General features: G+C 39.0%; 1 protein-coding gene across 3 annotated transcripts in view; it reads left to right on the top strand.

Annotated features, from left to right (window-relative positions):
* Positions 1–25,134, top strand: part of CHCHD3 (coiled-coil-helix-coiled-coil-helix domain containing 3) — a 280,347-nt gene that overhangs the window by 157,365 nt on the left and 97,848 nt on the right. The gene's annotated exons all lie outside the window — the stretch shown is intronic.

The raw sequence follows: 25,134 nt of genomic DNA, 5'->3' as shown, positions 1-25,134 counted from the left end.
AGAGAGAGAGAGAGAATCTTAAGCAGGTTCCACACTCAGCATGGAACATGACCGGGGGCTCGATTCCATGACCCTGGGATCATGACCTGAGCCAAAAGTCATACTCTCAACTGACTAAACCACCCATGCTACCCTCAGAAAACTAGGTCTGTATCTAAATCATATTCGTCTGCCTTTTGGGAGGACTTGCATGTCAGATAAACATCTTTTTTGTATATTTTCTTTTTCTGTCCCAGAGTGTCAAAGGACTGGGTTTTCTAGGTCTTTTGGTTAAGGTACCACATTTTCTGTTAGAGCAAGGATCAGCAAACTGTATCTGTAAAGGGCCAGATAGTAAATATTTTTTAAGCATTGCATGCCTTACAGTTTCTCTTGCAATGACTTAACTGTCATTGCAGCACGAAAGCAGCTGTGAACAAGTACATAAATGAATGGATGGGGCTATGTTTCAGTAAAACTTTATTTCCAAAACAAGTGGTGGGCAAGATTTGGCCCTTGGGCCACAGTTTACTGACCTCCGTGATAGAACGATTTTTGCTCTTTGTATATTCATCTATACAACATTGCTGCATGGGTTACCTGTGTTATAAATAAAGGGATAGATAAAGGCATGATGATGAAATGCATTTACAGTGTGCTAGCTAAAGCTCTACCCCTTTCTCACTGAAAACACCCAGAAACCCAAGGAATGAGAGCAACTTATCACAGGGATAATCTTGAATCTTCTGTGATTTGTGTAAGAGGGAAACCAGTCACAACCTTTAGTACTTTGTTAGTAGGGTCTGATTACTTGTCATACTCCTCATAGATGTGTGACACATCAGCCTGTGGCTATACATCTGTGAGAAGTGCCAGTTTTAGAAGGCTAATTCTTTGGAGTTAATGGCTTGGGTTGCATTTAGAACACAACTTGTTAAAACTGGAGCAAGACGTGTCTGCTCCTCCGATAGTGTGCACGTGGGCCACAGAGATCTTAGGGTGCAAAAAAATGCTCTCATTATCAGTTGAGCCAAATGGTAATATGCCTTGTGTTTAATATTACTGGATCGTTCCCTGTCTTTGCTTTCTGCAAGCTAGAATTACTGCAGACTAATCATGAAAACTTGTGACTGGATTTGGGCGACTTGAAAGTTGATTTTATTGCTTCCTGGGAGGGGGTTAGATCGGTTGTCTTAGGGGATCATTTGGTCAAAGAAGGGTAAACAGCTTACGTGGAATCTTCCAGGAACAAATGGAAATATATGGGATTAGAGTGAAAGCAAACGTGTTGGTGATGATTCAGCTATAGTATAACCCTTCTCTGACCTCTTCAGATTTCACCTGGTAGGTTAAACAACTTCTATTCCCTCAGATACATACTCTGTGATGTCCATGGCTCATTGGTGCTCTTGTGACTAGTAGACTTTCTAACATCCCTGTGCATTTCTTACCTGATGCTTACCAAGTTGGATGCTTACCAAGGGTATATAATGTTTTTTGCAAGCCTATTTATGTTAGTTGTCACTTCTGCATAAATTAATTAAATGTCGTGTCATCTGTTGCTATTATATGAAAAATAAGGTGAATGCTTTGGAAAGACTCATAAATGTGATTTACTGAAAATTTGCTGTTGAGTTAGGTATGGGTATGGGTGAGAGAACTGTGGGAAAGATTAGGGAAGAAATCCAAGAAGGATCCTGCATGCTGATTGCTCTATGAGGGTCTTTTAGTCCTCACTCACCATTAAGGAAACCAGTTGAAATTATTGATAATCCATTATGAAGATTATGGGGAACTCAGCAGAACCATACCCAAGGAAAAGGACTCATTCTTATTTCAGACAATTGGCAAGGAATTTGTATTTAGGTATTTTATTACAACTTAATGTATAAAGTATGTAGGTATTTTTTGTTTTTCAGTCGGTGTTTTAAGTCTGTCATTTACTAGTCCTGATGGTATTGTTTCCCACGTGTGTGCCGCACCGTGCCAGAACTTTATATATGGTCTTATTTAATCCTTACAGAGCCCATTTAAGGAGTGTCTGATTGTTGTCCTCATTTTGGTGATGGAGAATCTAAGGCTTAGATAGTCTGTGTAATTTTCCCAAGGTCGAAAGCTAGTAAAGGCTAGATTTGAGATTCAGTATCTTGGTCTCCCTAACTATACCATCGCCATCCAGCAGCCAACTCAGCACTTTTGTAGTAGGTCTTTTTGAATATAGCAATAGGTAAGATCTTAACTTGTTGTCAGTTGCTAAGCTATTCCTTATTAGAATCAAAACTAGAAGTTGTCACAGAGTGAATTAGCTGTAGTGAAACAGAAAATAAAGACCAAGCTTGAACTTAAATTTTAACTATGTTAAATTTCCTGTGTTTTCTTCATTCTGGTCATCATTTCTCATTTGTTTGCTCATATACCTACTTGTAATGAATATATTGTTTTTAAATTCTTAATGCTTTCACAGGTATGATTTAATTTGATTCTTAAAAGAGAAGTAATAGGGCAGGTGTCACTAGCTTTGTTTTTTAGATGACGAAACCAAAGTTCACAGAATCTAAATAAACTGAGAGGGATGTAGAGTTTGAGTAACACACAGAAAAGATCCACACTGCAGTTAAAGAGCTGGATAAAAAAACATTTAGCTATATAGCCCAGGTATTTAGTTAAAAGAGGAGACGTTTGAGGGGATTACCTTCTGCTAGTATGTGTAGAAGTATGATATGGAGGATTACGACTGGCTCTTTTCTAGCTACATCTGAGTATGGGATGAATTTTTTTAAGGATTCAATTTCAGCAGGAGGGATTTAGTTTAAAGACAGGAACTAGTTCTGGTAGAAGGAAAGTCTATTGGTTAATCTTCTCTATGGGATTGTGTATAGAACACTTTTAGATTCAGTCCAGATTCAGCATAATAAACTAGCCAACCCAGTGCAGAGTTGTACCGTTAGATATATTGATTTTACTTTTTTTTTTTTAAACAACAGCAGAATCATAAACGTGGGTGCAGCCCGTACCATTTGAATGCACTCATTATATACTTAGAGACTGTATTATAAATAATTTCCTACCACATTCTTTTCATTCTAGGGAAAATAAAGAATAGTGATATGAAGCTATCTATTTAGGGCAAAAGAGGCTGCTCAACAAAGTGTCACATTTATCAGTTTCTATCTTTTCCTGCTGAATGATTTAGTTATTATTTCTAATTCTCTGAAAGAGCACTTGAAGGGTAGTCCCAGACCACAATAAACTGGTGAGGATGAAGAGTAGAGGAAGAGAGAATGGATTTAAAAATGAGAAGTATGTGAAATCAAGGGATGAGAAGTATTGTTTAACTAGATCACTGGGAAATATAGAAAAATAGGTTATGAGTAGGCAAGAGACATTGGGAGAGCTAGCTTCAGGCGGGGGCTCAAGAATTCACTGGCCTGTCCCCCATATGTGTTAATTCTGTAGTGTTAGATTCTAGAACGACAGTGCTAATTTTGACTTACCAGATAAAAACATTTTGCTTTCTGTGAAAAATTAGTTTTATATATATCTCACACAAAGCATCACAATTTTACGTGTGCCAGGGATAATTGTGGCTTAATACCCTTTGTTCCCCATGCTCACAAAGTCAGAAATTAGAGAAGTAATGAAAAGATCAGTGAGGCATCAGTACGAGCAAAGATGCAGAGAACTAAGAATGTATTTGCTAAATCAGGAATAGGGAATTTTTTTTTCTCTGTAGTTCTACTAATTATCTGGAGGAAAGAAAGAAAGAAAGAAAGAAAGAAAGAAAGAAAGAAAGAAAGAAAGAAAGAAAGAAAGAAAGAGAAAGAAAAAAGAAAAGAAAGGAACCCAGCCACAAGTAAGGCGCTGGGGGTGGGACTAATGCTTCTCGGTTTTTAGAGTCAAAAGTACAACATATTCGACTTGATTTCCTTTGAACTTCAAAACAATAACAACAACTTAATGCGTTGCATACATTTTCACCCACTTAAGGGCAAGAACAAAAGTGAGGAAGAAGAAATGAACAAAGAAAAGAGACCAGAATAGAAAGAAATTACTAATAAGTGGAAAAATGGATAAATAAGGGAGGGAAAGATGATGGCAAAGAGTCCAAAAGAAAACACCAGAGGAAAGAGAATGAGGGAACAATAGAGGTTGTCCACATCTGCCCTCAACAAGCCTGTTCCAGCACTTTCTCAGGCTTGCTGGCCTATGCTTTTGCCCTCTGAATGTGACTCACTCAAAGTAAAGCTTTGTCAGAATTGTCCCTTTCCTCACCCCATGTTTCCCAGAAGCTCCATCGCTGCTCTCCACCTCTGTCTTGCCTGAATTCATTCCTGCTTACCTCAGCTTTGGTTCCTTGCTCTGCTCTCCCAGTGGATGTCCTCGAAGCTTGTGGTATCCATAGGACTTAGTGTGTCCTTGTTGGATTTATCTTTCTCTTCTCTGTTTTAGCTTCATTAGTAAAGTTTTCCTCCTGTTGTTTCTAAGTTGATGTATTTAAGTAATCTGATTACATAGCATTTTAGGGTCCCTGTTCCCCTCACTGAGCACATTCTCAATGCTCACACATCTCTGTCAGGTAGGGGGTGCTGCTTTGGCATAGCTGCACCCCTTTTCCCCACTTTCAAGCTCAGCGGTTGAGAACATTTGAAAGCTGTTGCCTGGAAAAGAAAAGTGTGTTTGTATTTCATTGACATTTAGGATGTATCTATCACAACAAATAGATAAACCAGACCATCTTTTTTTCCCATTCTGTGGTGAAATATATTTCTTATTGATTACATGCATAATGATACTAATTTAGATGAACACAATTGTATGCCCAGGCCTAGATGGTTGAGGTTATAATGTCATTTCTGCATGTTTGAGTCCTAAGTAGAGATCACTGTTCAAGAAAACTGATGTGCAGACCAGACCCCCTTTCTTTGGTTGGATTTTATATCCCAAATGAATCAGATGTTAGAGAGCTTTAGGTATTTATAGCCCTGATTTTCAGCCAGATGTCATTCTAAATACATTGTTCACCATCACCTTTTGGGCTTGGCTTGCTGCTCATCAGCGTGATCTCGCCTTGTAGTGGCTTCCAAGTAGGTGACAGTGATGTCACTTCGTTTTCAGTTATCTTTCAGGCCATCTTTAAAGCCTTTCTTCCCTTCCTGGTGCTGCTGGCTGCAGCCCACTGTGCGAGTGATTCTTCACATTTGTTCAGTCTGGGCATGACGCGGCAAGAAAGCATTGTGTTATAGACGTCCCTTGTTTTCAAGGTCTTGTGTGTTTGGGTTTTGTTGGCGTAGACAATGTAGAGGAAGTTGTTCAGGTTCTCACATGTGTTGCCAGTCCTTGAATGCAGCCTGCTTTCCCACCTTTAGGCGTCATACATTCTGAACCTGGAGTACCCTTTCTCTTGTCTGGTGGATGAAGAGCTACTCAGTCTCTAGGTCCCATCTCAATATTGACTTCCTTGGTAAAGCCTTTTCTGACTCCATTGGCATAATTTCCCCCTTCTCTGATTTCCATGCCACCACCTTTCTCATCGTATTATGTTGTGATTTTTTAAAAATCAACTGTCCCTCTTTAGATTTCTAGATCCTTGAAGCAGGGTTTTGTCATCATGGACGTGCCTACTACAGTTACCTGAGGTTGTTGAACTTGGGGAGAAGCCAACTCTCTGGTCTACTTCAAACAGAGGAAATGCAGGGCTCATTTCCTTCACTTCAGTTGAAATCTCTACATTCTCTTTGGTCTCTCTTGGCATGTGTCCTTGACATACCTAGTGTCTTGATTTATTCATATTCTTGAATGTTCATCGTGATAGTGTTATTTGTTGTAACTTGTGAGTAGTTGCTGTGCCTGTGTGCTCTTCAGCAGAACCTAATTTTGTCATTGTGGTGGTTATATTCTGTTTAACAAACATGTAGTGAAGATTTAGTGTTTTGCAAATGCTAATCCGTTTAACCTCGTAACTACCTCATGAGGGAGGTACTGTTAATAGTCCCATTTTAAAGATGAGGAAACCAATGCACGGAGGGGTTAAAATAACTTGCCTAATATCACATAGCTAGTAGGTGGAGGAATTAAAATTCCAACCCAGGAGTTCTGGCTGTGGATTACATATCATTAACTCCTGCAATTTACTGCCAACATCGTTGGTGATACTTTGTCTTTAAACGCTAGCATGGTTAATCTACCTTTTTAATAAAGAGAATGGGGCATGTCAGAGGGCAAGCTCAGAATCTTGGGTTGGGCAATAATTTCTAACCAGAAATTGTTTTCATTGTATTTTTCTCTATTATCTTCTATTTGTGACAGTTGAATCTGGTTTTCTAATTATGGTAGTTATATAAAGTTTTATAATTATTCGGCTTTTAAAAGTGAGTTACTTTAAAGAAAAATATCGAGCCAATAGCAGCAGGTCTTAATGGTGGTTAAATTCATATCATAAAAGTCCTAAGAGTGGTACATGAACTACTAATTGATAGGATATTGTGATAGTTGCATGGAGAAAGTGAAGAAGAGTTATGGGTATGACAGGTTCCTAGTTTGGCTGATGTAATTGACTTTTATTCTATTACCAAAGAAAATATTAGCACTAACTGAGGGAAAAAGAGGGAATAAAAAGGACATGGGAGGACACATTAATGTTCAATTATTAGTTTACTCATATTGCATATATATAGAATTCTTTTGTCAGATTGGATTTATAAGTAAAAACTCACTCATGCCAAAAGTGTTCTCCTGCATAGTTTATGGTTTTAAACATGTAACCCGCTTGGGAAGTGGTTTAGAAAAGTTTATAAAAGAAGGGTACGGAAAACCAAACGTCAGTCCTGTGAGGTCAGTTCAGAGGCACTAAATCAGGAGTCAGGAGAGCAAGGCAAGGAGCAAGTAGGCTGAGCCAAGATAAGTTTTGTAGTGCACACGAGTTTTATTTTCCCATATCACTTTCTGTGCACCTCTGCAACAAACTTTTGGTTTCTCACAGGATTTCTATGGGAAGAAGGAAAATGAAAATAATTTGAGCTGTCCACACCTTTGGGTTCTCTGGGCCCTTTTATGGGTCTCTTGTCAGTGTCTGCCATGACTCATTTGCATTCTGGTGGTTGCTGGGCACAATAGGGCGCTATATAAACAGCCCGTCCTTTCTACCCACGTGAGCTGAAAATAGGCTCTGGCTGCTCTCTGCCCGAAGGTGATGTCACCCTGGTGATGCTCTGTGAAACAAAACTGGTGGCCCTAGTTTTGTTTGGGTAGGAGTGGTAAGTCATCTTTTGGTCACTTCCTGGCTGGAACCTCTTCCCATATTGTCCCCATCAGTCCCTGATTCCCAGAGTGTGGCCTGCTTGCTTTCTACCGGTTTCTACTTAGATGTGTGCATTTAGGGACTGGGCATGCTCCTGGGGCCACTGGATCACTGTTGTGTATTTGTGCAACTCCCATCTCCTCCAGCTTTTCTGTCCACTGTCTTCGTGCCCTTTAACTCTTTTTATGGTTCAACACGGTCTGTGCTTCTTTTGGGGCCTAATCTATGATTGCACCTCCCGCACCCTAATTATTCTCCGTTACTCCTCTTAGTATTCTGTACATTTTTCTCCGCTTTTTCTTTGACCCAAAGCATGCCTGACAGCCAGGAAAGTGCTCTGGCAAACTGTCAGCCAGCTCCAGTTGATTGGGACTGCCTGCCTAGAGCACTGAGTTGAGGAAGTTCTGCGGCCCCCTTTAGACTCTGTGAGTAAAGGGCAGCGGTGGCCAAGTGATGTCTGCCATGGGCGTGGGAGAAAGAGGTGTTGACATACTTGCTTCTGTCTGCCATCCTGGATGGGTGTCTTGGAAGCATGTAATTGCCAGCTCTTTACTGATCAGAATGCACTGCTATGTTCCATGTGATAAAGTAGAGGGGGTCAGATTGGATCAAGGGAAATGGAAATCATAAGCTGACTGCGTAGGCCTATCTCTTGGAAGAAGAGAGATGGAGGAAATGACACATATAAAAATGCACAGTATCAAATTTTGCGAGAGATCTACAAAGGGGCATTTCAGAAATACACTTTTTCTTACTCATCTTCCTCTTTCAAAAATATACTCTTTGAAATGCCAATAGTCAATAAGAAAGTTGAGGAACAAAGAGTGTGCATTTAGTTAAACCACTCTGTGGCCGTCTGGAACCTGAGCAGTACAGGTAAGCGTATGAGGAAATCTTGTCATTCATCCTCCAAACTACATGGTGCTTCTCTTAGGTACCTGCTAGGCTCTGTTCATGCAGTGATCAAAAGACATCCACCCTGCTCCTGAGGAGTTCACAGTCTACAAATTTTACTTTTGTTTTTATAGTTATTTGTATGCTTGTATCCTCCCTCCCTCCCTTTCCCTCTTCCTTCCTTCCTTCCTTCCTTCCTTCCTTCCTTCCTTCCTTCCTTCCTTCCTCTCTCTGTCTCTCTGTCTTTTGGCGATTTTATTAAAGCATGGAGAGTTTTTCAGAGGAAAACCCATACCTGATTAGTTTCTCATTCTTGTTGCAGCCTCTGTTGGTTAACTTTATGTGTCCGCTTGTCTGGTCCAAAGGATACCCAGATAACTAACTGGTAACACATCATTTCTAAGTGTGTCTGTGAGGGTATTTCTGAAAGAGATGAACATATCTGATTCAGTACACTGAGTAAAGAGATCTGCCCTCACCGATGTGGGTAGGCGTCATCCATTCTGTTGGGGTCCTGAATGGAACAAAAAGGCAAAGGAAGGGTGAATTCTGTCTCTTCATCTGGGATGAAGTCCGTTTCTCTTGCCCTTGAACACTGAAGCTCCTGGTTCTTGGGCCTTTGGACTCCAGGAGTCAAACCAGTGGCCTCAGCTCCTCTGATTCTTAGGCCTTCAGATCCGGGCTGAATTAACCAACCAGCGTTCTGGTTCTCCAGTTTGCAGACAGCAGTTTGTAGGACTTCTCAGCTTCCATAACTGTGCAAGCCAATTCCTATAATGAATGTCCTCTTATATATCTCTCCACATATCCTATTGGTTCTGTGTCTCTGGAGAAATCTGACTAATACACCCTTAAGCAACAATACTCTGTACGATGCCTCATACACAGAAGTTTTCTCATAACTTTTGCTGAATGCATTGGGTGCTGCAGGCTGCAAGTGCCATGGGAGTTCGTACCAGGGAATGGTTAGTGGAGCCTGGGCATGGCTTTGGGCAGAAGGTGAGAAAGGTACTGTACACATCTTGACCATTTATTGGCTTTGTAACTTGACCATTTCTTTTCACTTCTGTGACCTTGGTGTGTTCTGGTATAAAATTGGGGTGATCATTTTCTCAGGGTTTATTTTACTACTTTTGTGCTATGCTGTTCTCTAGGCGTTGTGTAGAGAATTTAATTTAGTCCTAGCATTGTTTTGAGAATTAAATGATGTAATAAATATGAAAGAACTTTATAAACTCCTAAGTGCTGTACAACTATTAGTTTTTATTAATCTTTGTTATTAAGAGTGGTTAATTCTTTTGGTTCGTTTTCTGTTTTGTTGAAGTGTCCACGGATGCCTAAGGGATCCAGCCTGTTCTGGACCCAGCAAGCAGGACAAGGGCTTTCACTTCTGACCTACTTCTTGGGGCATCTTAGCCATCTATTGTAATTCATTGGAGGAGGGTCTAGAGTTTAAAACTCTTTGACCGTACCTTAGAAACCATTAAAAAATGGTTTTAAGATCAGAAAGCTAGTTAAATCACAAATTAATCATGGAATACAGGTTTCCTTGACTAACATTTTTTTTTTTTTTTAATTTTTTTTTTTCAACGTTTTTTATTTATTTTTGGGACAGAGAGAGACAGAGCATGAACGGGGGAGGGGCAGAGAGAGAGGGAGACACAGAATCGGAAACAGGCTCCAGGCTCCGAGCCATCAGCCCAGAGCCTGACGCGGGGCTCGAACTCACGGACCGCGAGATCGTGACCTGGCTGAAGTCGGACGCTTAACCGACTGCGCCACCCAGGCGCCCCTCCTTGACTAACATTTTTAAAGTGGCATACAAAACAACATCTCGGTGAAATATCTGAGCAAATATTAAAATTAGGGTATTAAAAACTTTATCTAGAGCCATCATGATTTTTCTAAGGTAATGGATTTTATACAGTAGTCTTTTGTTCAGGATAAAGGACTTGAAATTTAGTGTTAGACTGTAGTGAATTTGAACATCTTGATGGAAGGACATTGGTACTTGTGTGGAGCTGGATCTGGAGAATGCTGTCTGTTGTATTTTCCCAGATTTTTAACCTTCGACTGCCACTGGTGGTTAAAGAAAACAATGCCTGAGATCTCATGGTAACCTGTCCCAATTTTCGTCCTCTTTCATTAATTATATTTTCCTTGCTAGTTAATTTTATTTTAGAATGGTGTGCTTGACATCAAATATATCCATGGCCTATCTCCAAATCACATGGTTTCAATGGTTATTTCTGTCTGGAGATCCTCTGTGGCGTGGCTGACGGGACGCACTGTGTTCACGCTCGCACGTCTCCCCTGCGTTTTGGAGAATGGTTTGTTCTTTCAGTTTTGCAGTCCCCTGTCCTCTCACTGGGATTTATATATTTACTTCAGATGGTATTTAGAAAGTGCTGGTGGAAACATAAATGCCATTCAGCACATGTAGGCCGCTATTATCTCACACCTGGATCCTTTCAACAGCCCCCTTAATGGTTTCCCCACTGGCATTCTCCCCTCTTTCTAATCCATCCTATGCACCAAGATTAATCTTCCTAAAATACCGTTTTCATCCCACTCCAAAACCTTTAGAGGCCCCCCATGGCCTGCAGGATGAAGTCCGGACCTCTTAGCCAGACAGTTATGTCTTCCTGCAGACTAGTTCCCACTTACTTTCTGACCCTCCTACTGTAAATGCCCTCTTAACTGCTGTATGCGCCGAGGCCTCTTGTCTTCTCTCCTGTGTACCTTTGATTACTGTCCCCTCTCTTGCAGTGGCCTTTGACTCTGCCTCTGCCCATCTAAATCCTACTCATGGAGCTTTCAAGTTCTGGTGCAGCTGATCGAATCCTTTATTTTTTGTGCACCATTCACTGTCCTTATCATATATTATCTTTTATTATGGTTGGTTGTTTACACAACCCATGCACTGCTCTTCACGCCAGTTTGTGAATTCTTGAAGAACACAGTTAGTAGACAAGAATGGATTGTTGCTGGTTTTATAGCTCTGTGCAAATCGCAAGTTCAGGGTTGTGGTTTATGGTCACTGAGATGTATTTGGCTATTGTGTTCTACCATCTTTATAAAATAGGATCTTCATAAAATAGGTTTCTTCATAAAATAGGTTTTATAAAATAGTGTTGGAGGATCTTCATAAAATAGGTTTCACTGAGTGCTTGTTGAATAAATGAATACATATGTTAGGTTGATTTTGTTGTCCAGAGGGGCAAATTATTTTAGCATTTAACTTAACATGTTTGCAGGTGTGTAGGGTCTGGTTTAGGAACAGACATGTTCACAGTGGCCCCAGAGTCATTTATGGGCTGTCGTGTGTTGTGTATTCTGCTTAGATCATGGTTGTATGCTTACTTAGAACTGAGTAAGTTGGTGGCCCATTTTTTCTACCAGCCAAATTGGAAAATTTCTCCCAAGTGTTCCAGAAATCATTTGGAGAATACGTCAAGTAACTGCTTTATGTTACATTTCAGCTCTTGAGGACGCAGGCTGCCTCAGGAGCCAGAAAGCACGAGTAGGACAAAATACAGCTTGTTGCAAAGATCAGTTAAGCAGTCTTTTTTACAAATATTCCGCCAGTTGTCAACTCTTCCTTGATCATGTCATCATTACTGCTTGTATTCATCTGACACCAGACAAAAAGAATAAAGGAAAAAGAGGGGGACTTGGGAGGGAATTCCTTCAGCGCTTAAACCAGGCTTGTCACACCACAGGGACACAATATCTGGTTTTAATAATCTCATATATCATTTGCAGTTTATTATTAGTAAAATACAAATCCTATCTCAGAACTTTTTGCAAAATTTTCGAGATTATGAAATGTCACTTTTGCTCTTCTTTGAGGAAAGTAGGGGAGGGAGTGTTAACTTGCTAATGTCATTACACTGCTTGTTTTCGGGCTCAGATTAATAGCAGGTGGTAGCCATTTTTCAGAGCAAACAGGCTGCCTTTTTAGTTCAGTTAGGAAAAAGCACTAATTCTTTCCTGGAGTCTGGAATATTCTGTGCTAGGTGACATGGCAAGGATCACAAAACATCCAGCATTTTAAAATAGAAGAGCTGGCTAATATTGTTAAAATTTTAAAGAATCAAGCCAGAGCTTTCAGCAATAAATTTCTTTTGCTGTACTGAATGACTTACACATGTTGGTATTTATGCTTAACATATATACCTGTTACTTTCAGTGAATATGTCTTCATGCACCTCTTTTGATTTGTGGTCTGTAGTATCTTTGTCCACTTCTTCAGTGCTCATCCCAGATTGTGAACACCCCTTAGCAGCTCTGTAGATGATCACCCATGCAAATGCATGCTTTTTTATTGTGTATGTGCCTGGTGGGCGGTGGAGGGGGGAAGCAGTGATGTTATGTTTGATATAGCAAGAATTTTTATTTTTGGGTTCTTTTTTCTTATTCAAAGGCAGGTTTTTTTGAGATATTGTTTAGTATGTCAACTCTAAATGTGAGTCAAGATAACCTCTATTCTGTTTTTAACTCATGACTAACTAGCTTTATGATCTTATGTGAGTAGAGCTGTCCCAGAATTAGTTCTTTAACATCTGAAGACCTTGGTTTCTAAGGCACATTCCTGCTTCAAATGTATATGATCCTTTCTCTTTTTGTCTGAGTGTTTTTGATAGCTGATAAATATGGCATCACGTGTCACTCATGCTATGTCATTAAGATCATCTTTTTACTTGCATTGTACTTGTACTTGGTTTAAGAGGCTTGAGGGTGGGGGTCACTTTCTTTGGGGCTGGGATCTTATCACTTAGCTCCTCAGTCAGAACAGTTGCTAGGGGCTTTCTGGCATCTGATCAAATGATGGATGAATGAAAATCATACTCACAGGAGGATGATTTTTAAGCCAGAAAGATAACATATAATAAGATGGCCATAACTATAAGGCAGGCAGGATATCATGTCAAATAGTTAATAATATTCTGACTTCCCAGCAGGCAAAACCAAGTCAAAGTCAAAAAGTTGCTTTTCATTCTTGGATCCAAACCTATAGAAGTGTCTGCCTGGTGAGCTGTAGTAGTAGGGAGAGTTAGAAATTCTGTTTTCACGAGACAGTTCTTCCAGCTGTAGATTTCAGGCAAGTCTCTTGTCTGGAACCGTTTCCTTAACTATTAAAAAAAGAGGGGGTATAAAACTGTACTCTTTACTTCACATTGCTGTGGAGTGAGGCTTTCTAACATGATTGTGTAGTTTTAGGTCTTAAAAAGTGATAAAGGATGTTAAGAATTGTCAGTGGACATTTTGGTTACGTCCATTCCTGAGTTCCTTATTCAGCAAACCTTGGATGAAAAGCACCCCTCCCTCCCCTCAGTGTACCAAAGGATTCTGGAATTTGAGAATCTCTGTATCATTATGGGGTTTCCACACCAGTGTGTAAACAGGGATGAGAACAATGCTAAATCTAAGCTAGCCGAGCTCAGAGAATGAGAAGAGGTGTGATTCAGTGTGGTTCTACCATGGGTAGATAATGGCTGCCTTCTCATCCTTCTTCAACCAGCTTGATCCGGGAATAGAAGTGGCTTATTTACATTCTATCTGGTCTGCTCTCTTGCTTTCTGTTTGGGTGATTTATGGTTTGGGTGCATTCTCTTCTTTCCATTCCTCCTCCCTAAGACTTCTTTCCATTTTTGCTTTGTTGAAGCTTGAGTTTATCATTTGTTGTTCCCATGGTCTCATATCTTAACCGCTTTTCCTTGGTCAGGTAAGCTGGAGGCCTTGTACAGAGGGCCAGGTACCCCTTCATAGTTTCATTACCAGTGGCCATTGCTGAGGAAAGTTTTAAAAATAATTTTTATCCTTGTAATACTTTCCCAATTCCAGTTTTTCTGGGAATACAGTGGAGTCACATCTTAAGGGTTTAGTTTTAAAATCAGCATGAGAATTTTATATGTCAATTACATCTCAGTAAGACTAAAAACAAAAACAAAGAAACCTCAAGCCCAGAAACAAAACCCGTGTATGAGGCAAAGATTTCTTTTGTTCAGATTTATTCTTAAGAGCCCAGCCATGCTATTTTTCTTCTGTTATTGAGTCACTATGTTTCTTTAGTTGAGCACTAGATAAAATGTTGGCTTTTATTTAAGGATTTGTGAATGGAAACTCTATTATCTTGAAGCACTAGAATTCCATTCATTGGGCAGGAAACGAGGGAGGCCAAGAGTGCGGCAGGCTGTCTGTCCCAGGCTTCCCGATGGGGTAGTAGAATCCTGTGCGTTACTTAAAATTCCTCTGTCCAGGGGCGCCTGGGTGGCTCAGTCGGTTAAGCATCTGACTTCGGCTCAGGTCATGGCCTCGCGGTTTGTGAGTTCAAGCCCCACGTCAGGCTCTGTGCTGATGGCTCTGAGCCTGGAGCCTATTTCAGATTCTGTGTCTCCCTCTCTCTCTGACCCTCCCCCGTTCATGCTCTGTCTCTCTCTGTCTCAAAAATAAATACACGTTAAAAAAAAAAAATTCCTCTGTCCCCTCCTTCAGGGACTAGTTTTGTATTTGCATAAATTAAATGTGCCTGTGACGTAATTCCACCGTGCCGTCCTGTTTAAAGCATTATAAATGAGAGAAGGATGCCCAGTTATTTTCTGCACTTAGTCATTTTTTTTTTTTGGTAGAAAATGAGAGCCAGTGTGATTTGGTTAGCAGCAGTGAGCTGAATTTGTTTTAGAAAGCGGCCCATTTTATAGTCAGTCTTACCTGTTTGAATCTGACAGGTAGCATTAGGTTCAAGAAGCAGGCCTGTGACTATTGCTGAGAGCCTGAGAGCCGGGAAAGGCCACATCACTTCTCCAGTAACTGGACACCCACCACCAGTGCCACGTCAGGCAGAGAGGGAGCGTCACGGCTGCCGTGCAGCGTCTGCCCCTGGCAACCAGGTGTCACACACACACTCCAAATGTTGTTTAATGTGTACTTGTAGCATCCTAACAATTGGGCAGCAACACATACGCATTCAGTGAGTTTCCTCTGGCCTAGCTGGAGAGTAGATTCAAATTGAATAACAGCAGAATTGTTGTGGTAGATGTAATGCATAAAACGTGAATGTTAGAGGGATCTTAGGTATTATTTAGACCGTCCCCTTAATTTAAAGGAAAGGAAACAGGCCCCAAGAGGTTACCAGGATCATGAGTTAGCAGCCAAACTGGAATTGAAACTTTAATTGTCTGATGACTGTTTTGTTGCTTTTCTTGCTGTGCAGGACTTCTGGATCAAGTTGTATTTCTTAGGTCCGATTGGAAATATGCAGCCTGGCCTGCATAACTGGGGCAGTTCCTAAGGAACTGATACGTACAAACAGATATGAACTCACTCGTGGTGGCTGGTTTATTTCGAACTGGAAGCTGAAGTTTAAGATCTGCTCAGAGTTGGTCTTTGTCATTTGCAAATCAGGTTATGTGGCAGCCATGGGGGTGTGCCTTTCGGCTCTCACTCTTGGAGAGAATGTGTTGCCAAGGGTGCACTTGGCCGTAAGCCTCAAGCTGCTGCAAGTCTGGAACCCACCGCAGGCATTCGTCCCCGGGCCATGCCCCTGCCTGGCTGATAGTACACGGCAGAGGCTCTGGAGCTGCGCCATCTTGCCTGACACAGGATTCCTCTAATGGTCAGTCTTCGGCCTGGGGCTCCTCTTTGTCCTGGCCTTTTCGGAGCTTTTCTCAGAGCTACGCGGTTGTCTCCTTCCAACCTCACCTCGCACCACAGGTATCAGACCTACAGCATAGTCAGAGGCTCGCTCTGCCACCTCTGCCACTCCTGCTCCCTCTCTCCTTTATCCTTCCCCCCCACTACATCCCTCCTACTTCTGATCTGCCTCCGCGTCTGCATCCCAGTGGGCCTGAGCTGACATGGCATATCGGTGGTTTTGAAGACATGTTTAGAATATTCTGCATTAGCCTCACAGCAAATTTTAAAAATCTCTTTATGTTGGGTAGGGTTGAAAATAACTACAAATCGTTGACTAGTCACTTTTACATTGTCTTCTCTTCACGTCGAGCCAAAATGAAAAGAAATCCAGTCAGTGAGTGATGTCTGCTGTCAAGAGCAAGGGTCCCAGAGCCAACTTGCTCCCAGACCTTGGGAATTCCCTCCGTCAACAAGGAATAAGGTTATAAGAGGAGAGGTTGACTGCGGCCAGTGGGTCCCAGTAATATACGCATTGAATCTCAATGTAAATTGAACAAACACAAGTTAATACAAAGAAAAGGAAGTCAGAAGTTGGGCGGTAATTGCTTCCACGTTGTTGTCCAACTTAGGTGTCAGATCAGGGCCACCAAGTATCTTGGCACAAATAGTGTGGCTCACGCAGCATCTCTGTGCTAGAGTGCTTCTGAGAGTTTTTAATCTCTGTGGTAGAACAGGATTATACATAAGTGCCTGGAAATGGAAGTACTGTTCCCCACAATGTGGAATAAGGAGATCGAGACATTGTAGTGGAACTGCACTTTGCTCCTTTCTACTCTGGACCCCGTCAGATGTGGTCTGGAGTTAAGACCATGCTGCTCTTATATGCGATGGTAACACTCAGTGGTTTATAATGCCCATCTATTCTGCAGCTGGATTTGATAATAAAAGCCCCTTCCTGCTCTGAGCCCAGTAGTTTTCTTGAATATGGTCCCTTTCAAAAACTGCCTTTTCCTCTTTTGATGATCATTCTTATCCTTAAAGTTTCTACGCTTACTAATGATTCTGTGACATGAGGTTCTTATTTATTCATAGAACTTGGTCTTCTGGAACATCGTTTTCTATTCCGTTGCCAAATTTGATTCAGGTGGTCTTTTAGACTTGATGCACGATTGCATTCACTTGTGTCTTTCGTAAACATGGGGTAGCTAAAGTTAGTGTCATTAGAAAAGATAAAGCTGCTTATTTAAGAATTCTGAAATCCTAACAGTTCATTTACTTTTGATTGAGCATTTAGTTAGTGTTTCTTACGAGCTGGGTATCATGATGAATGTTCTTTTTTCAAATGGGTGTTTGGGACCAGCATGGAATATACAGAACTGAACTGACCAGGTGGTATATTTCAGTACTTTTCATGTTGAACTGTCATGTTGCTTTGTAACATTGAAAGTTGTAAATTATAATGGAATCATTATACACCTATTCTCAGGAATGATCTATAAAATATTTAGCATCAGGTATAGTGTTGTCATTGCCCAAGCAGAACACATGTTAAACAACTAGTACCAGTTCATGTCAACTGGATAGCCATTCTGCCCGAACTGAACATCAGTTGCATGGATTCAAAAATTTTAGGTTATATGGGCATTGGTTCTGTTTATATACGGAGCTATAGAAAAGACAGAACTTACATACTTATTTTATAAATTGCATACTTCAGAAATAAAGAATTCACAAATAAAAAATTACATTCCCAGTTTCCTTTCTCACTGAGATATTATTCATTACATGCATGTGAGCCATTCTTGTTGCTTTTATACATTATACCTTTGTGGTGCAACCCTGCCATGTTATAATGGGAGCAAGTCTCCACCTCAGTTTTATAATACAAACAGGTGTTTATTGAAGAAAAATGTATTAGCAATAATTGATACAAGCCATTCAGTAAAACTCAGTGGTCCCAGTTGTCTATTCTTTTAAGTTGTTTTATTTTCAGGACAAGGGTTACCTGGGGCAGACTAGGCTGCTTATGGTTGACTTTAGGCAGCCAACAATCCTCTTAAACCAGTGGTTCTCAACTGGGGCAGTTTTGGCAATGTCTGCAAACATGTTCGGTTGTCCCAGCTCAGAGTTGGAGTGGTACTGTTGGCACCATAGAGGCCAGGTATGCTACTAAACACATTCTGTGATGCATAGGGCAGCTCTCCACTACAAAGAAGGATCTGGCCCAAAATGTCAGCAATGCCAAAGGTGAGAATCTCTGTCTTCAACCGGTGCCTGGATACAAGACTGTTAAGCGATTAAGCCTAAGGCCACCATCCTTAAAGTTAGAGCTGTGTGCTTTGTTCTCATAAGCTCTCACTGTCTGATAACTGGTCACACCGCAGATGTAGGAGGGTCCTTCCATTAGCTAACCCTTGTATCTTTTTGAGCGTTCATTTTACTAACTAAAAAGAACTTATATCTGACATCATGCTAGTTAATGAACCATTTTCACTAATAAAATCTCATTTGCACCAGTCATTGTGCCAATTAGCAAACCATCATTACTGATCAAGGCATGCATGAGTGAAGCCCTTGTAGTACCCACCTGTACTTTTTCAGCTTCCGATTTCGCACTTCCAGTAAGAATACTTGCTGACTGCTCCTGCGTTGTGTATTCTTGAGTAGCATACTGGCAGCACCTGGTTCAGAGCTTAACCTAAGGAGCACAGACACATGATGTCATACTGTGCATCTTGAAGTAAATCACAGATGCTGTGACAGAATTGCTCCCCAGAAGTTGTGTCTTCTTACTTCCTCCAGTCTCTTCACCTCAGTGTACTTTTTTTCCATTTGAGCTACCATGTCCTGAGTGTTTCCTTTGTGGAAGCTCCAGACCTAAGTTGAGCCAGAGATCCAGAGAGGAGTAAATCTCTTCCTAGACAGGGAGGAGGGTTTACAGTTGAGAGAGGGACAGTGGCTAAGTAAACATACATGATACAAGACAAACTCAAAAACAGGAGCTATAAGGGGCAGCTGGCTAGTTCAGTCAGTGGAACATGTGACTCTTAATCTCGGGGTTGTGAGTTCAAGCCCCACATTGGGTGTAGAGATTACTTAAAAGTAAAATCTTAAAAAAAAAAAAAAAGGCAAACAGGTGCCGTAAGAGACCTGCTGAAAGTTTTATTAGGTGCAAAAGTAGCAGAGGCAGCAGGGGGTGGGGAGGTGGGTATGACTTGGGAAAAGCTACATGAAGGAAGTAATATTAGAGAAGGATTTTAGAACATGGCTGAGGCCTGAGGTGGCCATCGTGATTTAACAGAGTTGGAATGGGTATATGGATTTCCTGACTCCCCACCAGGTGGACTACTTACTGTGTCATAGTGGTAGTAAGTTCTGAAGCTAGAAACATGGAGAAGTAAGTGTATAAGTAAAAAATTATTTTTCCTCTTTAAAGCTGTAGAAGAAAGCTTGTAAAATTGTTTCTGACTTCATCTAGCACTTAATTTTGCTTCTTTTGTTAACTACCATGTTCTGCACAACTACTAGGAGAGAACTGGAAGAATTTAAAGCAAAGCAACACTAGGTTGTTTTCTATTCTAAATTTATGTACCTAATAACGTCCTCTCTTCACTCATTGTTGGCTTTACTTTTTAATTTCAAAAGCCACTTTGCTGGCATTTTGAAGAAAATAAGCAGATATGCCCAAAAGTGGAAGAGGACTTATTCATTAGGCTGTTTCCAGTATATCCTTAGCATGAAAAAGCTGAAATGTAGACCAGAGTTCTTGAAACTCTTCTCGGGAAGACAAAACAGAAACAAATGGACTGATCAAGTCCTGGGGCCTGGATATGAGTTCCAGATTTAGGATTAAGGAGTCTGTTGGAAGTCCTGGTCCGTATTCAATTTATGTTAGCGGACATAAGTGTAGTTTAACATTTCAGGCTGGGGTTTGGTCATAGCTCATGCCTCTAAGTAGTCATTGAAAAGTGCTAAAGTTGATAATAGGTTGGGCATCATTCAAGTTAACCCAGATGAGTTACCCTTTTTGAAGGTCATCTTCTAATGTGGTTCGGAAAACAGCACTTTGTATAATTCTTTGTTTATTAATGCCACTTGATAAAAGCTCAGTGAACCCTATGTAATTTCTCATTTATAACGGAAGTCTAGTATTCAGCTAATTGAACACATGGCTACTTTAATTATTTTGTTACGGCCAATTGATATTCTCAATGATCATGTTCCATAGCTTCTAAATGTATTATTACCTTACAGGTTTAGGTTTGTCCCTGTTGGATATTTCAGTTCTCTCTTTGTTTTATGTCAGCATATAATTTTATTAGGTTCCTATATATTTTGTGTTCTGTGTAGGTTTAATGAAGAATAAAGCTCTTTTTTCTGCTCTTATTTGCCTATGTGAGTTATTACATAGATGGAGATTGATCTATGCCACAGATGATCCATATCATTGTGAAAGACTAAATCTTTCTCCATCCATTATATGTGTGTTTCAGATTTGTTACAAGATTTAGAATGATAGGAAATATAATTATAGGGATATCCTGGGTGCATTGATTTACAGTTGTTGCCTTTTCTCAATCCTGGTAATCTCTGGCTTCTTAGTATCAAATTGAGCAGGTACCTGCTTTGTTTTCTCCCTTGAGCAATTAAAATTGAACACTAGCGTTTCCAAGTACTTTGTCATTCAAAATATACGAGCTTTCCCGTAGTCCCAAACCTTTCCTTAACATGCCTTGTCCTTGATGTCCAAAGAAGTACAACCTCTGAGCTAAGTGATTGTGATGTCACTGGGTTCTCAATGCCACGTACTCTGTGCCACATCTCAGTCCTCAGCAGCAACCAGGCCTAAGAAGGCTGAGCTACTATGCCCAAAAGTTTTCGGTACGAAGAGTTACCTAGGAATGTACGGGGGAAGGTAAAGTTCCCACCACCACAATATGTTGTATCCAAAATCCCAGTTTTTACTTCTGTTGATCTTATTATATTCTTAGTCATAGTACCTTCAAATCCTTTCTGAAAAGAATCAAGTCTTAAGGAAGATAATATATGGGTACTTTATTTTGAAACTAGCTACCACCGAGTTTAAAACATTGAAATGTTTATGTGTTGGGTTTCTTAAAGGAACCTTGATTTCCTTATTTTCTTTGTTTCTCTTGCATATGGGGTGCTCTCGTTTTCCATAATGATCCACTTAAGTTCTGTCATGTTTTCCCAAGTTCTGATCATGTTGTCCCAAATCCAACAGGATCTGAAAACTAACCAGCGTACATTTCTTGTAGTGAGAGGAATAATAGCAAACAAGAGATGAGGGGAAATTTTTTATATTCCTTTTTTTCTAAGAAATAATTCTGCAATAATGTTGTAATCCTCTTTGTTTTTATTTGTTCATTTACAATGATTCTCTGTTAGAGAGTTATATGTAGAAGTTTTATTTCCTTGCACTTGGTTTACTGCTTTTTTTTGTAAGTTGAGTGTGATTCTCCATACTTGGCAGCTATTAGCTTAGTCAATGTATTCTAGGCTTGTTTGAGTTTCAGGATTCATATTGTGTGACTTTCCCTCCCAGCATCACATTAACTGTTTCAAAGCAATGTGCTGTTCAGGTGTTGCAGCCATGTTTCTTGCTTTGTTGTTCTCCCCAGTGGCTCGCAAACTATTGATTCTGTTGGCTGTCTAGGGAAAGATTTGTGATGTTAGACTATAGTTTGGTGTTTTCGGGTCTTTGGAGGTAGTTCCTTTTTAGTGTGCACATCTGACCGTTTCACATGTTGCTTTAAATTTTTTCAAAGATTGCATCTTAGAAAAGTGAATGAGGATATTGCTATACATCCTTTATTTATGTTGCTTCTCCAAATTAAATTTGTTGGTGTATGTGGTCCTCAGTAGGTTCAAGCAATATATTTATGGTATTGAATTCTTTAGTGTTTTCTGAATAACCATAATGGAATAGCTATTACTTTTTTGTGTGTGTGTTTTTAAAAAAGTCTCACTGTGCACTATATGTGAACAAAAGAAACATTTAGTGCAAGTGTTTTAAGAACCATGGTGGGTACTGTCAAAAATTGAATGGGAGAGAGAATCAAGTGCTAGTACATTAAGGATTTTGTAGGTAAAATAATTTCCATGCTATAAATAATTGTTCAAGTTGTTAAAACAATTTGGTTGTTAATATAATTACTTAATACCTCACTCTTTGAGCTTCTCTATCATATTTTCCATATCCTAGTCAGGGATACATGTATGTGATATTAATGTTTAAGAAGCATTTTTCTGATGACAGAAGTAATAATTGTTCATAACAGAAATTTTGGAAAGTATAGAACAGTCCAAATAAGAAAAAATATCCCACTATGCATATCATATTCACTGTTAACATCTTAGCATACTAAGATGGGTAGTTTTTTTCCAAGTCTGTGTAACAAGGCACTCAACTTTCCCTGTTCCTTCCTTAACCAAAATTAGGAATTTCCCGTATGTGCTATTTTATGACCTGCTTTTTTCCCCTCACATAAAATTTTGAGTTAAAGAAAATTAACTATTCTACTAAAACATTAATTTTTAGTGGCTCTCCATGTTTGGTCATTATAGCTGGACAAAATCTTTATAATCAATATCTTTGTGTTGGACCAAATCTTATTTACACAAACTTCTGTCGTTCCCAATTATTTGTTGCTTTAAATAATGTTGGCTGTATTTTCTTAGGTATAAATCCTTGTGTGCTTTTCTTAATATTTCCTGGGATTAAATATCTAGAATAAAATCAGCCAAGTGATAAACAGATTAATAATAGTAAAGACATATGTATGCATCCATCCATCCATATGTTTATATGTAGCTATTTTCATAAGTTTTAGTGTACTTAATTTGTGTACACTTTCTAATATTTATGTAGTTAAATTCATTCTTTGTGATATATAGTTCTATGAGTTTTGACGAATGCATGCAATTGTGTAACCACCACCATAAGCAAGAAGAGTAGTTCTCTCACCTCAGACAATTCTCTCGTATGTCCTTTGACTATAAAGTATGTTTTTTTTTAATTTGGAAAATATAAAAAAGCAAGAATAACTAGAAACTGCTCATAAGCCTACCATATAAGTTTTGTTGACATTTTGTTGAGTATCCTAGTTTTTTTCTTCCCTACCAAAAAAGAGATTATACTGTCCTTTCTGTTTATTATCTGTTTCTTTTTTTACTTAGTATATTTTGAGGATATTTTTATTTAACCATTAAAATGTTGTGGGGTTTTTTTTTTTTGCTTTTTTGCAGTTCTATACAACCCTATCATGAACATCTTCATATATTGTCATAATTACTTAAATCCTAAAAATAGAGTTTAGATCTCAGTGAATATGTATATTTTGAAAACATTAGATTTTGTCAAATTGATTTAAAAAAGGGTTATACCAGATTACATTCTGATCAGTAGTGTCTGGAAGAGCCTATTTTCCTGTATCCTTGACATTTTTATTAGTACTTTATATTTTTGTCTGTTCAGTAGATGAATAATGATATTTCATTATTTTAATTTTCATTGATTTCTCTTGGGCTTTGATTTTTACCCCATGTGTTTATTATTTGTATTTTTGTGTGTGAATTACCAGTGTAGGTCATTTGTTTTGGGGGGGGGGGAGGTGCTTTTTAAACGTGTTCTGTGTTGTATTATCTTTAACTCTCAGTTACATGTTGAAATTTCTTTTCTTCTTTTTGTCATTTGCTTATTCATTTGGTTTAGTGATTTTTTTTTTTTTTTTAATGGTGGGTCTCATAAATCCATTCTTTCACATTTCCTGTATTCAGTGTGTGTGTGTGTGTGTGTGTGTGTGTGTGTGTGTGTGTTGAATTTAGGAAGATCTTTTCTTTTTAGGTCATATAGTCATGCATGTTTTCTTCATACTTAGCTTTGTTAAAAATTCTTTTCCTTGTTTACCTTTTCTTTTATATTCCTGACAGACTTGTCAGCTTTTTACTATGTTGTAACAAGGAGCCATAGATTATGTACTTTCATATTAGTATGTTGTGGCGCAATCTTAATGTTTGTTTTTATTTATTCATATGCTATCAAGTAGCAGGAACTTTTCATTGAAATCTTCTATTCAAACTGTAACAGCACAGTGACATTCAGATGCATTCCAAGTTAAGCAAGTCCTCTGATTTTTTTTCCCCCCATTGCTTTCTTTGGTTTGCATCTCAGATATTATCTATCAGATTTCTTTGTGACGTTAGGAAAAAATACTACTTGTATTGTTAAAAAACTGTTGTTTGTTTGTTTCAAACATGCTGCAGGACATTGAAGACAAGGTAAGTAGTAAAGCAATGACCTATAAATGTGCAAAATGGGTACACTGAATCTGAGCCTCTAGGGGAAGTCACCCTTACCCAGGCTGAGCTAGGGGACACTTGATCGCCCTGCAAAATAATGTGCTGCACGGCACAAGGATGGGAGTGCCAGAATACATACTTGCTTAATATCTTAAAATTCCTAGTCAAGTGTGTTTTCAGCATTCTACTGAACAAAAATATTAAAAACTTTTATCATTTGGGGTGATTTAGGGAGGTCTGTTATCAGAGATAAAGATCATTAAAATGTAATGATCAAGATACAAACAACAGTTTGAAAAATGCATTTCTTAACCTTGAAAAACATCCACAAGTAACTACCTTTATTTTTTCAAGTATCAAAAAATATTTTATTACATTTTTTTAATTTTGAAAAAAAATCTTGTAAATTAGAAAGGGGACGACCAAGTTTTAAAATTACCTTCACTATTTTTTATTTATTACTTTTAATTTTCAGTTATTCAAATAAACATTTACAGTAGTTTTTGCCCCTCCCTCCAAAGACAGTTGCTTCATAAGAAAGAAGATAGACCAATACATGTATTTATGTGCAGGTTTCACTGTGTAATTTAAGCGTTCTCAAACATAAGATTTATGTAGAAAATGTCATACAGGCATTTTTGTTGTTCAGAAAAAAAAAAAGAAAAAAGGTTAACCATGTAGCTTATGATCGGAATAAAATCTAAGTTTTATTGTAGAAAATATTTAAGAAAAATTTATTTTGGAATTACTCTTCGAAAGAAGTTAAATAAAACTGTCTGCTGTATTCTGATACTTTTGGACAAAGTAGGACACAGCTGTCACAGTAAAAAAAAAAAATACAATGTAGACTCCTTTACATTTAAATACAGCAATCATCATCTTATTAATATTGTTCTGTGGCAGAGACCTAATAGATTGCAAAAATCTTCAGCTTTGTGTACTTATTTCTAATGTAATTTATACTTGACTTTTGCTTTGCTGTTGCTGCTTTTTCTCGATATAGT

This window comes from Panthera leo, chromosome A2, assembly GCF_018350215.1.
Source record: "Panthera leo isolate Ple1 chromosome A2, P.leo_Ple1_pat1.1, whole genome shotgun sequence".
In the NCBI taxonomy this organism is placed as follows: Eukaryota; Metazoa; Chordata; class Mammalia; order Carnivora; family Felidae; genus Panthera; species Panthera leo.
The sequence above is the reverse complement of the archived record's forward strand: the minus strand, read 5'-3'. Positions and strand labels throughout refer to the sequence as shown.